General features: G+C 39.0%; 1 protein-coding gene across 2 annotated transcripts in view; it reads left to right on the forward strand.

Annotated features, from left to right (window-relative positions):
- The first annotated feature begins 11,347 nt into the window (after positions 1-11,347).
- The window catches only part of dtna (dystrobrevin, alpha), a 480,591-nt gene continuing 477,843 nt past the window's right edge, over positions 11,348-14,095 (forward strand). For both annotated transcript variants that reach the window (XM_039754468.1, XM_039754466.1), the window contains exon 1: positions 11,348-11,569. The gene's annotated coding sequence lies outside the window, so the exon portion shown is untranslated. The remainder of the gene's footprint in view (positions 11,570-14,095) is intronic.

Genomic DNA, 14,095 nt, shown 5'->3' on the forward strand with positions numbered 1-14,095 from the left:
ACAATAGAAAAAGTCTTCTTAAAACAACAAAGTTAAAAGCAGGAAGCATTCTTTAAAAAAAAAAAAACAAGAAGCCCGGTGCCTGCTTCCCAACTGGGCAGTCGCCCTACTCGCAGCTGACCTTCGCTCTTGCTCGCTTTCTCTCTCTCTCTCTCTCTCTCGCGTCCGTTCTTTCTTTTTACTCCCCTTCAAGCCAAGGCGCTTCTGTTTATCAAGATAAGCAGCCCTCTCTATCTCTCACTCACTCAACCTCCCGTCTTTTTTTTCTTTTTACTGCCCTTCTAGCTGACTCGCGCTTCTGTTTATCAAGATAAGCAGCCCCAGGAACAATCATGAATGCGGACGGTCCCTCAGAAGTGCACTTTGGTGAGAAACGCCCACATCGCTAATCGCCCTGACAACCTTCAGCCACATAACCACCACACCCCCTCACCAAGCTGCGAGCGCGGTGATTATTTATTTTAAAACTGGACTTTGACAGGAGCTGTGGACCCGCTATATCACATACGTGAAAGTTCACAGAGAGATATAGCACGGGTTGTTCACTGAATGCTACGGTAGCAACTGGCGCACTAACGCTCGTGGGCAGTCTTGAGAGAGGTAAACAAGGTTAGCACGCGAGTCGTATTCCAAACAAAGGTCGTATACCAAGCAAACTTTTTGTGTCCAAACAGGACGTATACCAAGTTGGACTTATTCCAAAACAGACGTATACCGAGGTACCACTGTATATATATATGAATTGTTACACATGTGCACACAGGAGACGGTTTATGGGCTCAAATAGTGTTGTTTCTCAGTCGGACCAGGGGTTGGTGCTGTCAACTGAACCATTCTCCTTTTGTCCCTCTGAAGTCCAGCCGAAGACCATGCCTCTCAATGACATCACATCTGGCCCGCCCAGAACCCACAACATCACTTCCTGTTCCAGCCTTCCTGATCTCGCCTCTTACTGCTTTCTGCCATATTTATAAAGCAGATTCACCCTGTTAGTTCAGTTATGTTTTGGACTTCTGGTAGTAAAGATGTGTTTTCTTTTGCTGTTTTTATTAATTTAAGTATATGGGGTTGGCATCCTGAAACCTTTGTATGTCTATTGACTTATCCTTTTTACAGTACAATATATGTATTCTCACATAATCAAGTAATTGATACTGGCAATTAAACATTGCTTAAATTTAAATATACATGCACTTATAGGTTTTAATAATTTCATATCATTAAATGCACTACAGCTTTATGCTGTTAAAATATACATTTACCATATTTATAGAAGTGTGTTTGCTTCCTTCATTGTATCAGCTAGGCATTCTAGAAGTGTAATTATAAATATGGATTTCCATTTTAATTATTTCTTACCAAAACGTATGCTGTAGGACACACAGGAACAAATAATAGAACACATTAAAATCTTAAAAAAAAGCCTATTGTTTACTAAGCAGCAATTTCAAATTTGTCTTTATCTTTTCTTTTTCCAGTTAGAAGAGTAAGCTTCTGCATTTTAAACAAGCTTGCTGTCCAAACTCAAGCGGTGTCTGTTTTAATTTAAAGGACAAATTAAAGGTCTTAACTCCTTTTCTTGCCATTTGTCAATTTTCACAGGATGACTTCTCAGATAACTTTTTTCAGTTTATTACTCCACTTTCTTTAATGCAAAGGCTAATATACTAATTGTCTCTGTTCACTGATGAAATAAGCCACTAATTGATGCTGTTTGTTTACACTGCAGGAAGTTTGCAGCAAAAGAAAAAAAAAATGGATGGGCTCTTGCTCAACTACCATATTATCTTGTGTGAAGGGGCACAAAAACTAAATTTCCGTAAAGATTAGAAAAGCAGGGGCTGAAAAATATTGGTTTTGGTGATAGACCTTTTTCTGATCACCAATTGAGTCTTTTTTATTGAAAATCATCTGATTCCTTTTGGCGGCTGATCTATGTGAGCATTTCTAACCTTCAGCTCAAATCAATTTTTGTTTTTACAGCTTTTGTGGCCACCGGGGGCGCATACATCCGCTCTATCCCGACACAGAAAGGCAGAGACACTAATGCAGCACATAACACACTTTCATTTACAAAGGGAAGACGCTTTTCTTGCTCCCTAGAGGACAGCACAGTACAGAGCCCCAAAGTGCATAGTTCACAGTCTCACATCTCTCAGTCTCTCTCGTGTGCACACTCTTTCTTGCAACTCCACTCCTCTCTCAAGCTTCATCCTCTTCCTCCCGACTCTGGCTCTCCGAGTAGCTGGCTCCTTTTATAAGGCACCCGGAGGTGCTCCAGGTGCTCGTTAACCTACCTACAGCAGGGTTGAGGTTCCGTGCTCCAAAAACATGGCATTGCTGTTACTGTAGTTCAATACTTCCTATTTTCTTTTATACTTCAAACATTAAGCAATTAGACTGAGTACTAGAACAAGCAGGAGAGAAAGTTACACATTTATTCATGCATTATAGATATGATTGCCAAAAATATAAGCAGAGTACAAATGTGAGTGTTGGCAACATAATACAACTTGATAATAAGCTACCAGGTGGCCCTCACTCTTATTGTGCTGATTCGTCTCTAATCTGATATGGCGTGGCATGGCAATTGATCCAGCATGCCATCTGCATCGATGAAACAGAGAGACGGAAAGTACACACAAAAAGGGAGAGATGTGGGGGCTCATTTATCCAATTTGAATGGCCTTTGACATGATTTTGAACAAGGCAGGGTGTGTAGTTCCATCGACTCAGGCAGACAGGAAGATTCTGCTCCCATTCCAGTCCATCCAACCTTTCATCCTGTGAGGATGGCTCACAGAATGCAAAGTGTCCCTGTTGATTGATATTTGGAGTTCATACAAAATAACTTTGTGAAACAGGTTACAAGTAGATTCAATTAAAGCCTATAGGTTGGAGGGATGGGGCGAGGCAGCTACTTTTGGACACTGCCTCCCCCAAAATGCTAGATGGCAGCTCTCTTGGAGTGTAGCGGTGCCCCAGATTCCCACAGGGCATCCTGGGACTTGGAGTTCAGTTTCTCAGCCCTGTTGGATACCGTGGGTGCCGTCAGGAGGAGCTGTGAAAGGACTGGAGGAGCCATGCATCATCCATAGCCTGGAAGTACTTACAAGGACAGAAGCTCCGAAGTACTTCCAGGCTGAAGAAAAAGTCAGTTCTCCATCCAACCTGGAAGAGCTAGCAAGTCATGGGGAAGGAAGGACAGAAGAACTTCCAGGTCAAGGATTATTTAAAGGACTGAGCTAAAGTCCGGAGAAGTAGGACAGAGCTTGCTGGGAGGTGTGGAAAAGAGATTTGAGTTTAATTATTGTGATTATTATTGTTGTATTGCCTGTTTATTGTGGAGGAGGTGCTAAAGGGCACTATTATAGGAAGAAAGGAATTAAAAGGTCTTCTTGTTGCTTTTAATCTGTGTCCAGAGCGTCTGTCTGTTGGGTTTAAAGGGACAATAGCGACCCCTAGTGTCTTACAATATATATGTTATAAATTGGAGTTACAAACATGACGAAAAAATGGTGTGAAGCTTGCAAAATGTCCCACAAAGCAGGGCCGATCCTTCACTAACTTGCCTTGATAAGGTCTTCTCTAGGAACCCAGCCCTAACTACTACTAGCAGGCTTCCAGCCTTGCAGGCCCAGAAATGAAGAGCTGGATATAAATGTTTAAAATATTTTAAAAAAAAGTTCTGGAGAGTTTGAAGGAGAATTGCTGTCAACATCGGGGCCTCATGTATAAACGGTGTGTACGTACAAAAATGTTGCGTAAGAACGTTTCCGCGTTCAAATCGCGATGTATAAAACCTAAACTTGGTGTAAAGCCACGCACATTTCCACGGTACCTCATACCCTGTCATATGCAAGTTCTGCGCTCGGTTTTGCAGACTAGTGGCACCCAGCGTCAAAGCAGTGCTACTGTTCCTGTGTGGTTATCCTTTCTTTTTTAGATCAACATCCCTGATGCGGCTTTATAAATACACTGAAATTAACGCATATTGTTTATTAGTTTAATGCATCTGATTGTAATTAACCAGTAACAATATAATGGTCCACAGAATGGTCAAACTATTCTAAATACAATAGCTGCTTTAGCGTTGTTACTCTCACTGCACCTTCTTCTTCTTCTTTCAGCTGCTCCCGTTAGGGGCTGCCACATCGGATCATCTTTTTCCATATTACTCTCACTGCACCACTCAGAGTATTTATGTCATTGTATCTGAGTGGGGAATCAAAGATCTACAGAAGCTGAGAAAGAGAATTATCAGTATACAGCATCAAGCACACGCTGCATCAGCCATGCTGTCTATTGAACTGCTTTCACACGGCAAACGTTTCAAAGCCTTTCCTGTACTGACCTCGCGGTTCAGAAAGAGTTTCATCCCAAGAGCTTTAAACGCACTCAATCAAGTGCTCCTTCTAGAACTGTCTGTACTTATAAGGAGAATTACCTCACTGTAAACTTGCTTTATAGTTACAATATTGCACACCCTGAGCCACTTCATAATGCACGTATTTACATATGATGACGATATCATTTTTAAGATGAAATGCAGCAAAATATGTTTATTATATTATACAGATAAAACTTTAACTTCATTTAAATAATCTATATTGTCACTAATTAAACATGCCAGGACACGGTGCTGCAGCGCTAGCTATTAGCTTGCGGTCCGTTCACGGATTGTTCCTACCTCATGCTGTATTCTTACTGGGACTGGCGTGACACTGGAATGACAACTAGAATAATTAAATACGTACTACGAAGATATTTCAATGTTCCTTAAAAGTTTTGAAGAATCGCGTTCTAAGGTTACAGATGGCTTAACATCTATTACAGAGCTGAATGTGTGGCGATTGGGTATTTGGAGAAAGAAAAGTAAGGACAGGAATTGGAGGTTAGTACATTTGAAAGAAACAGTACTGCTACAATAAAGTATTTCATCGAAGGTCGCGCATGGTGCAACAAGCATCTGAGACATGAACGATCACTGCGCCACCATGTTTCAATGTTTAATAACATGATTTAACTCCTATCATCATGAAAATGATATCACGTATACATCTCAGTGTTTTAATAATTCAGAGAGCTGTACTATCATGAATGTAATGGATACAACGTCCTGTTGGAGAAAGAGAAAGCCGGTTTAAGAAGCACGTAGTGATTCTCACACATAGAGCACATAGAAGATCAAATACAAAACAAAGCATTTGACTTGCTACTTTAGATACGATGGCATTTGAATAAATGAAACAATTTTAAGATGAAGTTTATGATGTTCTGCTTTAATGACAAAATAAACTACATGATTAAAGTGGAAATTTCGAGATTAAAGTTGACATTTCGTGCTTTTTTCCCACCGTGTGCCTATTTTTTTTTTCTCTGTACCCTAATAAGCTTTCACATGACACTCAGCTGGTGGGCTATGACTCGCCTTTTCAAGGCGACTTTGATATGTGACAACTTCTTTTTTATTTCGGGCACTGTGTGACTTTGTGAACTTGAACTTTTGAGTTTCTCCGTAAGAGTTTATTACATTATTATTCACAGTAGAAACTGACACTTGCTTTTTTTCCACCCGCACTGTTAAACTGTGCTTGAAGCTGTTGTGCTATGAGGCGCCTATCACACAACCTGGCGACACTCAGAAACTTGACTTCTAATTGGGTTGTGACTTTAGATCTGCCAGATCTCTTCCTATCAGAATTTCTTCCAGTTTCTAAATATCTTTGGATTGTATAGAACACCACTCTGTACTCACTGACACTTTTATTTTATTTTTTGCAATCTCTCTAAATGGAAGGCCTACACTTCTAAGGTAATAATGCTCTGTCTCATTTCATTTGTTAATTGCCATTTTCTTGCCATTATCTTTGGAATATTGTCCAAGTAGTACTTCAGAGGGTTTAGTAACACAGTCTTTTACAACTCTGCTTTAAGACAGAAAAAGGGTTTTAAAGTAATTAAAAGAATTTGGGACACTTGTGCAAATTGTTTGCTTTACCTTGCAAGGCTTAATTTACTTTAATTGCTGCAGAGCATCTGTAGGTTGTACCCTATTAGTTGTTCCCTGAAGAAGACCCATTTGTAATATTTGTATGATCCCCAGGTCTAAGTACGAGCAGAACAAAATTGGTCCCAAGTTTAACAAATCTGCACCTAGTCTTGATTTGGCCTCTCATTTTTCCTTAGTTTGCTCAGCTGGCAGTTTGGTTGAGAGTTAATTGCCTCCATGCCTCAGTTAAATAGCAGTCAACCTCATTTAACAACATGCCCTATACAATCTTAACGATTTAAAAGGACGGAGTACAGGCAAAAATTACATTGTCATGTAAACTTGATAAAAAATAAATCCTATCTAATAATTGCAATATAAATAATTGCAATTTTTAAGCTATCGTTGTTATAAACACCATTCACTTCAAGCATATGAAAAGGCATTGATCTCCCTATTTGGAAAGTAATCTGGTTGAGAGGTACACATTAGTAGAATCGTATCTGAAATGTAGCTGTCTCTCTGTATGTTCATTTCCCATTTTTATATTCTGTAGATAATACAAACGAGTAGATAATTGTCATTTATTATGCACAAAACTCTTCCTAATAACCAAATGAATCCAACAGTAAAGAGTATAATTAGTCAGATGGTGGAGAATATTCATAAAGAATGTCTCATCCAAAGTACAAACTCTCTATAATACTTCTTGTATTATATAGAGATATACTGTATTATATTGTACATATTGTGAGAGATCGCATATAAGGTCTGGAGAACACTCTGAAGGAACACAGCATAGAAGAAACTGGTAGTATCTTTTGGAGCCAGTGGCCAAGCAATGTAAAATGCAATATAAAACTTTCCATGCATCACTTGTCTTTTTCTATGGCATTTAGTTAAATGTGTTTAATTCAGTATCACGCTATATTTCAGTAAAAATATACAAAATAAAATCTGGTTTCTATATTGTTAATGTCGTATAAGTGTTTTTTTCATGTCCATAACAGTTTTTCCAATGTGTGTGGAATTCACTTTGTAACATTCTTCACCATGCTAAGTCCATTAAATCTGGTTAGGAGGTGGTCTGAGTTAGAATAACATTTCACTCACCTTCTCCAACTCCAAGAAGCACACTAGAACTGGATTTAATCTTAGTGATGGTCTGCTGCTAGTCCGCAGCTCTGAGCACACTGCAATATCCCTAAACCCAAAAGGTAATCTTGTTACCGTAAATGAACACTGAGACCAGTTTTGCACAGGATCATACAAAGCTGACAGAACACTGCAACTGACCCAAAGTGGTTCTGGAATCCTGCCTTCAATAACTCCTGCCATTTGATGGGAACATCAGGAATAATGTCTAGTGCTGCCAGTATACATTTTTACATGACAATACTTGCAAGTTTGATGGTTCATATCAAACTTTATCTTCCCAGTAATACAATGAAAATCAAACTGAACACAAATGCTCAACTTTTTTATCAGGATATCTGCAGCAATACTAATGTTAGTGGTACACCACCCATTGGAATGTCAACATAATGCCCTCTTTTACTCAAAAAATACTATAATGTTTTGCTTCTAAATTTCCATGGGTGGTGAAAAAATTTAAATTATTGCAACAAGTAAATTGCAATAATATTCTGTATCAATTTCTTCCAATTCTACTTTTTAAAAGCCATAGACATGTGAGAAGAAGGTAAGTACACTCCATGAATTTGTTTTTTTATTTTTCAACATATATGGAAATAATTAATTTGAACAGTATCTTTAGATAAAGATGATGCTATTGAAGAAAAAAAAATACAAATTTGACTTTGCAAAAATGTATACAATGAAAAATGAACAGATATGCCATTTCTGTCTGTGTTAAAAGTTTAGTTTACCCTTTAATAGCTGGTACTGCCCCTTTATGTAGGTGCTTCCTATAACTGTCTACTTGTCTCTGATATTGACCGTCAGAAATTTTTTTACCACTCTTCCATGCAGAATTCCTTGAGGTGTGTGAGCAGCCCCAAACCCATTTCCACCAACATGCTTTACTGTTGGTACCAGGTTTTTCGGGATAAGCAGTATCCTTGGTTTTCATCAAACATATCTAATTCTATCTGTGCCTATCTGGGTCTTTGTCTAAGTGTTCACGGACAAACATTAGTCTTATCCTGATGTTCTTTCTGGACAACAAAGTTTTCCTACTAGCATACTTCACATTTATATCCAATTTGTGTGGCCTCTTTCTAATGGTAGACTCATGTACTTTGACATCAGCAGTGGCAAGAGCTACCTATAAGTCCTGTGATGAAATTCTGGGATTCTTAGTGACTTTTTTTTAGCATCTGTTCTCCTCTTGCGCTGAACTTTCTGAAAACATTTCCAGATGTCTGATATTTGCTCAATTTGTAGATGATATTCTAGACAGTGAAACTGCTGATTTACCAATGTTCAGATATCTTTTTAGGACTCTCTTTGAAGGCCTCAGATAGCTCTTACAATCTAGGCATAGTGATAATACACACTTCAATAACAAAGAGCAACTCAAACTACAGGTCTGAGGTTTAAATAAGACTGAGTCAAACAAGATTTACTTTTAATGATGTTCTAATTATTTGCACCTTATTTGGTGCACCCAATTCTAATTTTAGGTATTTGAGCTAGTGATAAATGTAGGGATATACTTAATTATCTTACATATGAAATTTGCATTAATATTTATTTAATTTATACAATGGACCACAATTGTAAATATGGCATGATGTTTGTTATATTATATCACATTTACCTAAAGATACTTTTTAAATAATGATCAAATTTTCATATGTCCACATATGTTAAAAAAGAAAAAACTACATGGGGTATACTTACTTTTTCACAGGACTGTATGAAAATGATCATCCTTTGTTACGTATCATGCCCTTCATTTTGCAAAGTGATCAAGAGATGAGCACCACAAATGCAAGATCATGTAGAATCAGGTTCTGCTTCTTTGGGCAGCACTCCTTACACAGCAAGACCTGTCACTGGTGAGAAATTTACTCAAAGAGCATCAGCGCTGGATCTCTCTCAGTCACTACATGTCTACCCTGAGAAATATTGGCAGCAGTATTCAAACAGACAGCACCTGTTTTAATAAGCTGAGCTAAAGAGAGAACTCTTTCAGCCAGCTGCCAACAAGGCTTCTGACTTTGCAAGTGGTAATGTCATGTGAAGCTGCAAAGTCTTTCAGTCTGACACTCGTCAACATTTGGCTTCCTGGACATAACTCAGATCTGCACTACACTAGGAGTGTAAAAACCAATCACCTTAGCCAGTTGAATTCTTTCCTCAATGACTAATCGTGTGATTATCCTTTGTGGTGTGCTCATTCCATTTGAGCCCTGCTATACTTACCATTCGCAGAATCTCACCCTTCATTGCAAGGCCGCTCTTATGTTGCCTCTCTGTGATGAACTGAGGTTACAGCAGACATGTAACAGTTTTCTTCTTATGCAACATTTCCTATGCAGTACATCCCCATTGGGCTCCCCAGATGTGAACTTCGGTCTGCACCCTGTTTGGAGTATGGTAAGGAGATGTCTAAGCCAGTAAAGTGAAAGGAGGTCTCTGCTGGCTCAGGTGACACATTAGACTTCTGACCGCCAGACTGCTCCTACTTCACGCTGGGTTTATGTTATTTGAGCCATGTTTTATTTTCAATAAATGATAAAATCTGTACAGTCTTAAAAACTATTTTGGAACAAGAATGGAGACATATTGTCCGGTCTTGGCACATCTGACAAGAGGAGGGATGGCCAGAAGACAGGCAGAGGCAGAACAGAGACTTCTTGAAGGGACATATGGAGAGAACTTCAAAGACTGAAGATGCTGAGAAGCAGAGTTATTCAGAGAACCTTAGATCAAGACAATAGTTTTGAGCAGAACCCTTGCAGCAATAGGGAACCAGTGAAGAGATTGAGGCAGAGGAGTAGTAGGGAGTGAAACAAGGAATGGAGAACACCAGTCAAGCAGCTTCATTCTGGAGAAGCTGGAGAGATAATAAAGGTTAGTTGATGAAGAAATCCATGCCAGGATAGAGTTGCAATAGTCCAGCTAAGAGAGAACCAATGCCTGTACAAGGAGCTACGTGGCATAATGCACAGATGACTTGCATGTGCAAGAGGATCACAAACAGCTCCAGCCCAGTATCTGAATTCAGTAGCTGTGAGCCAGTGACACTAACCACTGAGCCACTATAACACCAAAAATGATTAAATACTTTTGTAAAAACATTCAATTATTTTGTGAAGTAACTTTTTTATTTCTTTTTGGAAGAGTAAAATCATTTCTGTGAATTAACATCCATCCAGGGTCATGGAAATGCTGGAGCCTACCCAAGAAACGATCACTGGACAGGGCAACAGCCTATAAAACGGTGAACACACACATTACTGGCAAAGTTAGCAATCCACCTAAGCTATACGTACTTGGACCGTTGCAGTCAGAGAAAGCAAACATGCACACAGAGAGAACATACAAACTCAACCCCAGTTTCCTAGTTGTGAGGAATCAGGACTACTACTGTGCTGCCCAGAAACAAGCTGGTGTAATATAACAATAACTTTGCGGTTGATTCCTTTATTTTTTTTAAATGTACAAAACATTTGCCAGATTGACAATTATTTAACAAATACAGTAATAACTCAATATAGCAATTTGTTTTTTTATTTTTACAAAATGGCACACCTGTGTTAATCAACAATGATCTGGCAAATAATACAATACTTTTAATTAAATGGTGTTTTAACAAAATAACTTTACTATGCATTTGTGAAATAACCAATTATGAGAATGTGCGTGTTGCATGATAAATTGACGCTCTCATTTGCCATTGCAGACCACCACCTTCACTTCAGCTTTCTCGTTATCTGGCTGCCCCCGCAAACAGGTAAACTGTACAGGTGATAATAATCCTATAGTACGTTGGGGGTCAACCGTCGAAAATAAAATTAATCATGTGAGAGCACCCAGCCAATTGACTGTACACGCGAAAATGATGCGTACGCAACAAGTTCGGGTCTCGACGACCCCACGTAATAATAATGATCAGCTGAAAAGCAACACGGCTACGTGTCACGGGCTCTAATGCCGTCAAACCATACTACATCTCTAATTGTTCATAACTCAGACGTTCATGTACACCCATGGATATAGCGCCTTTCCACAGCGACCTCGGAATAAAGCGCACTGCGGCTTTCGGCGTCCCCCAGCAGCGTACAGTCAGGGAGCCGGCGACGTGATGAGTAGAGAGATTCCGCGCTACGTCATTGGCGTAGGCGCTTCGGTGAATGGAATGGTGCGGCCGCGCTCATTAGCATTACGTACACACAGCAGCGCAGGGAGACGCAGAGCGAGCAGCAGGCAGGGCGATGCGAAACGCAAAATAAATCCTGGGAAACGACCGCTTCTTCACCGACTGGGCTGGTTTTCGAGAGGTGGGAGTCGGTGGATTAAAAAAAAGAAGAAGAAGAACCAATAAACGCTGAACGTGAAGCATGAGAGTGGGGCGGACCAAGACGCTGGTTAAAGAATATCCTTCTGGTGAGTAACGCGTTGGGGTTAAATGACCTTACATGTAGCGTGCATTACTTCACAGGTAAATATCAGCTGATCGGGCTGACAGCTCCATTCTGTCAGGCGAATGAAGAAAATCGTCGTTCACGGTGTCTGAGTTCACCGTTTCTTTCTCATTGTTGCCTTAATAAAGGTTACGAGTGCATACGTGTGACATGCATGTACTGTGTGACTTGCCGCTGATGCAGTGCACCGCAGCTGGGACCGGTGTGTGTAATTGTGCCTCCTCGTGCTTTGTAGCCTGTTGCCCCTTTACATCTTATTTTTATTTCTTACCGTGCTGTTTAGTGTATGCTGCCCCAGAAAAGGCAGATTTTGCAGCTACTGGCTGCAGGTTCCGATGAGCGCTACGGTGATGCACCGATCGGGAAACCCGGTGGCCCCTTAAACAGGTGTCCACTGAGAGGATGATGAGGCATCGGCTCCTGCCCTGTGCCCAGAAATTAGCAGAGTGAGAATGATTACCTATATATTAAAAAGAAAAAAACACAACAAACCAGCAAAACAAAAAACGTTCAAATCTGATATTGCTTCCTTCCCACGAAACCCTAGAGGAGATTACCTAAGAGAATAGCGGAATACAATTATTGTATTTGAATGTATATACATAGAATCTTTACGTTTGAAAGCGTGGATATATGTTCCTTAGGTATACCACGATGGCATTGCTTTTCTTGGTCGAGAAGCCCGCGAGTTGCTCTGTATTTTCTTCACGCAAGGATTGTAACTTTTTTTTTTATTCTACTGAAGATGACATCATAGGAAATCGGGGAGATGCGGTTGCCAACTGGGAATTTGTTGCATTCAGATGCACAGCTCTGCTTTACCAGTGTAAACTGTGCCTTGTGAAATCATTCATATAGAGGTGAGGCAATACATTAGGATGATCATATGTCTCATTATTTCCTTGCCTTTAGTTTATTTTTAAACCCCATTTTCAACAGTACAATATTTTTTATATGACTGCTGTATTGTAATATATCCAGAAAATACATATTTCTGAGGGTCCTTTGTGGTTATTGGATACTGTTCATGCTTTGCAGATTAAGCTGGAAACTGATGTATTCATTCATCAAATGTATTGATGGGCATGCTGTATTAAGCTGGTTGTTAAGTATGTCAAAGATAGGAATGGTTAAAATTGTCATGTTGGGGGTCAACCATATTTCTTTTAATTTAAAGTGCAAAAGATATTGACTAAATGTATGTTGTTAGATTTAGCTTAATCATCACAAATTGTAGTGCAGTTGTACATAACATTTTAAATTTCATTAATTTTCCTTGTCTTCATTAGGGTCACATAAGAAAAAGTCACACTTTATAGTCGCACTTCATTTTTTATTTTCCTGTTCTTCCTTTAACCTTGTATACTAGGGACTTAAAGAGGTCTCATTTTCCAACAACCTCTCCATTTTCTTACTTGCCTACTGCAATTACAGGGATATCTGGAGAATGTTGCTGCATATAGGGTGTCCTGGTCATTACAGTCCTCACCGGAGTGAAACCATTGAAAGTGAAGTGAACCATTGGTCATTACCAGCTTAATCAGCTTGACTGGCGTTGTCCACCTTTTGCCATTCAATATCCTTAGGGCTGGAGTTGTACGTGGAAAAATTCCACACGATTTTACTGTAGATTTAACGGAAATAATTTATATGATAAAAGAAAACGTAGTATTTTTCATTGTAGTGCATTTTACATTTCCAGATTATTTCTATTTCATTCCACTGCTTCTTCATGACATCAAAATAAACAATTTGTCCATTATCAGTTAAGTCACTTGTGCACTCATTGCAGCCTTTTATTACATTTTTTTAAAATTAGCATTAGGTAGATGCACTTTTTTTTTTTTTAAATGTAATGTGTTAGGAGGGACTCTATGTGAGAAAAAAACTTCATTTCAGCAGGCATGCTGGCCGCAGCAAACCTCTGTCAACAGGTTTCCTCTGCCACCCCATTGTGTCATTGTTAAAATTTGCCAACTGTGTTTACATTTTTTTGATGTTTCCAAATTGTGAAGGTACTTGGATACGTTACATATGACTCATAATGTATGAAACTACACAGTCTAGGAAACTTCTTTCCAATTATTTTATGTAAATTCTAAAGGAAGAGTAAATTTCATAACACATACTAAAAAGATTTCTTATCGACAACATTTCAGTTTCTAAATCTTTGTTACTTTGCTTTGTGTTAATGCATTACCTTGTAAGAATATGACTGCAGTCAGAAGATTGTACACCCTTATACTTTCACATTTGCAAACAAACACTGAAACCGTTTTACTGTTACAGTAGATCTGTAACAAGGGGATGGGCTGGAATGATCATATTGATTGACTTAGAGGACAAGTCAGTCTTCTGTTGTTTATTTAACTGTATTCTATTTTAAGCTATGTAAATTTAAACATTTTAATATAGTTAAGCAAATACCTATATGAATGAAACATTTACATTAACTATGAAGGACATTATTTTTGATGCATTTTTTCAA

Source organism: Polypterus senegalus, chromosome 5 (genome assembly GCF_016835505.1).
Source record: "Polypterus senegalus isolate Bchr_013 chromosome 5, ASM1683550v1, whole genome shotgun sequence".
Lineage (NCBI taxonomy): Eukaryota > Metazoa > Chordata > Cladistia > Polypteriformes > Polypteridae > Polypterus > Polypterus senegalus.